The following is a 4,516-nucleotide window of genomic DNA, read 5'->3' as shown; positions in this document are numbered from 1 at the left end:
AAAATACACCACAAGGTGTTAAAGCGGACCCTGCGGTAAAATAAAATGATAGGGTGGTGCAGGGGCGGACTGACAACTCATGGGGCCCCAGGCAATAGGGGATCATGGGGCCCCTGTGTCCTTGCCCAAACTCAAAAAAGCCTATGAAAAAGGTACCAGGGGCATCTCATGGGGCCACCTACTGACCCGGGGCCCTCAGGCAGTGCCTGAGTTTCCAAATGGTCAGTCCGCCCCTGGGGTGGTGTTGTCTGTCTGGGCCCCCTTCACAGATCGCCTACCTATTGGTGTAAAATGTACCTGTAAAAAAAAAAAAAATGAGTACATAGGCTTGGCTTACACCTTGTGTGTCAGGAACACGTGCAGAATCTCCCTGTGACTGCGTGTGTTTCCTCCGGGTACTCCGGTTTCCTCACACACTACAAAGACATGCTGGTAGGTTAATTGGATCCTGTCTAAATTGGCCCTAATATGTATATAAATGTAAGTTAGGGACCTTAGATTGTACACCCCTTTGTCCACAATACTGCCCCGAACTACATCACCGACCTAATATCCAATTACCGCCCAACACGCACACTCCGCTCCTCACAAGACCTCCTTCTCTCTAGTTCCCTGGTCTCCTCCTCCCATGCCCGCCTCCAGGACTTCTCCAGGGTGTCACCCATCCTCTGGAACTCCCTGCCCCAACCCATCAGATTATCACCTACTCTCCTCTCCTTTAGGGGCACCCTGAAAACCCATCTCTTCAGGGAAGCCTACCCCACCCCCTGCTAACTTGCCGACCTCCTCCACTCTTCCTACCACTCCATCCCCCACAGCTATCTCCTCCTGTACCACCATCCCCTCCCTCCTAGATTGTAAGCTCCAAGGAGCAGGGCCCTCGATCCCCTCATGTTTTGCATTGTATTGTTGTTGTTCTGTCACATGTTCTGTCCCCCTTTGTAATGTACAGCGCTGAGCGAACTATTGGCGCTTTATAAATACTGTATAATAATAATAATAATATATATGTGTAAAGCGTTGCGTAAAATTGACGGCGCTATATAAGTACCTGAAATAAATAAATTGGTCGCTTTCCTGTCTTGCACAGAAACGTGCGTAAAGAAACAAACAGAGGGCGCACGGGCCTGGTGCGTTACCTTCTAAAAATGAGACTTATTGACTAAAAAGTGGTATACTCACAAAGGAATAAAATCAAAGGCACGTCCAAAATGTCTGACGAGGCGGAACCTCTTCCTCAGAGCCAAGGAAGAGGTTCTGCCTCGAAATGCGTCAGTATAGGAGGTCTACAAACCCCCAACAGCCCTACAAACCCCCAATCTAGGGAGATTGGACCATGCTGTCTTTCTTGTGCCTTTGATTTTATTCCTTTGTGAGTATACTACTTTTTTATTCAATAAATCTCATTTTTAGAAGGTGATGCCCTATAGGCCCGTGCACCCTCTGTTTTTCTCTTTGCACACAGTTTCTTTGGATTTCTCTGGTCCGTTGAGGGCAGCAAGTCTTGCATTTCTAAAAAAGTACTCCATGTGGGGCCACAAACATGGTGGAGTCCATCGTCCAAACCGCATGGTGAAAAAGGGTCATAGACTTGTAGTGCCCCCTCCAGGGGCGGACTAACAACTCATGACCCCTGAACTCTGCATAGCTTACTCTGATCTCTGAACTCTTTGCATTATTCAATCCTGACCCCTGAACTCTATGGGTTACTTAATCCTGACCCCTGAACTCTTTGCATTGCTCAGTATTGACCCCCTGAACTCTGCATTACTCAGTCCTGACCCCTGAACTCTGCATTACTCAGTCCTGACCCCTGAACTCTGCATTACTCAGTCCTGACCCCTGAACTCTGCATTACTCAGTCCTGACCCCTGAACTCTGCATTACTCAGTACTGACCCCTGAACTCATGGCATTGCTCAGTCCTGACCCCTGAACTCTTCTCATTACTCAGTCCTGACCCCTGAGCTCTTCTCATTACTCAGCCCTGACCCCTGAACTCTGCATTACTCAGTCCTGACCCCTGAACTCTTCTCATTACTCAGCCCTGACCTCTGAACTCTTTGCATTACTCAGTCCTGACCCCAGAACTCTTGGCATTGCTCAGTCCTGACCCCTGAACTCTGCATTGCTCAGTCCTGACCCTTGAACTCTTCTCATTACTCAGTCCTGACCCCTGAACTCTTCTCATTACTCAGTCCTGACCCCTGAACTCTTCTCATTACTCAGCCCTGACCCCTGAACTCTTCTCATTACTCAGTCCTGACCCCTGAACTCTTCTCATTACTCAGCCCTGACCTCTGAACTCTTTGCATTACTCAGTCCTGACCCCTGAACTCTTCTCATTACTCAGTCCTGACCCCTGAACTCTCATGACCCCTGAACTCTGCATAGCTTACTCTGATCTCTGAACTCTTTGCATTACTCAATCCTGACCCCTGAACTCTATGGGTTACTTAATCCTGACCCCTGAACTCTTTGCATTGCTCAGTATTGACCCCCTGAACTCTGCATTACTCAATCCTGACCCCTGAACTCTGCATTACTCAGTCCTGACCCCTGAACTCTGCATTACTCAGTCCTGACCCCTGAACTCTTCTCATTACTCAGTCCTGACCCCTAAACTCTGCATTACTCAGCCCTGACCCCTGAACTCTTCTCATTACTCAGTCCTGACCCCTGAACTCTTCTCATTACTCAGTCCTGACCCCTGAACTCTTCTCATTACTCAGTCCTGACCCCTGAACTCTTCTCATTACTCAGTCCTGACCCCAGAACTCTTGGCATTACTCAGTCCTGACCCCTGAACTCTTCTCATTGCTCAGTCCTGACCCCTGAACTCTGCATTACTCAGTCCTGACCCCTGAACTCTTCTCATTACTCAGTCCTGACCCCTGAACTCTTCTCATTACTCAGTCCTGACCCCTGAACTCTTCTCATTGCTCAGTCCTGACCCCTGAACTCTGCATTACTCAGTCCTGACCCCTGAACTCTTCTCATTACTCAGTCCTGACCCCTGAACTCTGCATTACTCAGTCCTGACCCCAGACCTCTTCTCATTACTCAGTCCTGACCCCTGAACTCTTCTCATTACTCAGTCCTGACCCCTGAACTCTTCTCATTACTCAGTCCTGACCCCTGAACTCTTCTCCTTACTCAGTCCTGACCCCTGAACTCTGTGTGTTACTTACCCTGAATATTGTTGTTGATATGAATGGTATGGCGCCAGGATCCCCTTAAATGGCTAAGACAGGGGTTCCCAATTCCCCATCCCAGCAGCGGCACACACAATCGCAGATCCGCCGCGTGATTCTGAGAATTAGATCGTCTCCGCCTTTGTTGAAAAGAAAAATATTGAAGTGGTCGAAATAATTCTTCTGCTTTCCTCTCCAGAAATTGCTTGAACTCAGAAGAAACCTTTTTTTAGCGTGGCAGCCGGTCCGGATTCCTTATATGCTAAATTGTCGTCGCGGTCTTTGAAAATATTTAGATTTATGCAATCCGTAATTGAGAAAATATTTCTATTGTGGGAGCTGGAGTGGTGACAGGCTAAAAATAAATATAAAATCCAATTGTTTGCAAACCATTTCTGCCATGTTAACGATTTCCAAAGAGAAATAAAAAAAAAAAAAGGAAATGGCTACATTTATTTGCACCCGATTTGCCTTAAAGAGACCGTGTCACGTCGCCCCGTCCGTAGCAATCATGTGCCGGACTTTGCTCCACCTTGCTAGTCTTTAGCAGTCTCTTGTACCATACAGGCCGTTTTTTGTGACAGTCTCTTGTGATGTGGCGGCTCTCTTTTGCAAAGCATCGGCCATTTGAGCGTGTTACATCTGAATGGCATCGAGGGGCGCCGCCCATCCCATATCATATGGGATCATTCCTGATTTTAAAGTAAAATGTTGGATCACAAATTAATTCAAGATGGGACACAAATGGGTGCTTAGTGTCATGGCTGGTTGGCATGACACAGGTGGATCACGCCTGCGTCCTGCTATAGCTACAGCCGTGCCACCTCCGTGGTCTTCTTTTCCAGCTCATCACATGTGGTCTGGAAGAAGGAGAAGGTGAGACAGCATTTGGCTTCTGTATTCTGGACGTCACTCCTGACCCTGCACTCTGTGTGTTACCTACCCCTGACCCCTGCACTCTGTGTATTACTATCTCCTGATCCCTGCATTCTGTGTGTTACCTACTCCTGACCCCTGCACTCTGCGTGTTACCTACCCCTGACCCCTGCACTCTGTGTGTTACCTACCCCTGACCCCTGCACTCTGCGTGTTACCTACCCCTGATCCCTGCACTCTGTGTATTACTATCTCCTGATCCCTGCATTCTGTGTGTTACCTACTCCTGACCCCTGCACTCTACGTGTTACCTACCCCTGATCCCTGCACTCTGTGTATTACTATCTCCTGATCCCTGCATTCTGTGTGTTACCTACTCCTGACCCCTGCACTCTGCGTGTTACCTACCCCTGATCCCTGCACTCTGTGTATTACTATCTCCTGATC

The sequence above is a fragment of the Staurois parvus genome, unplaced genomic scaffold, assembly GCF_062004578.1.
Source record: "Staurois parvus isolate SC_StPar_1 unplaced genomic scaffold, SC_StPar_1.0 ptg002004l, whole genome shotgun sequence".
Taxonomy (NCBI): domain Eukaryota; kingdom Metazoa; phylum Chordata; class Amphibia; order Anura; family Ranidae; genus Staurois; species Staurois parvus.
This window is presented reverse-complemented; position numbering follows the sequence as displayed.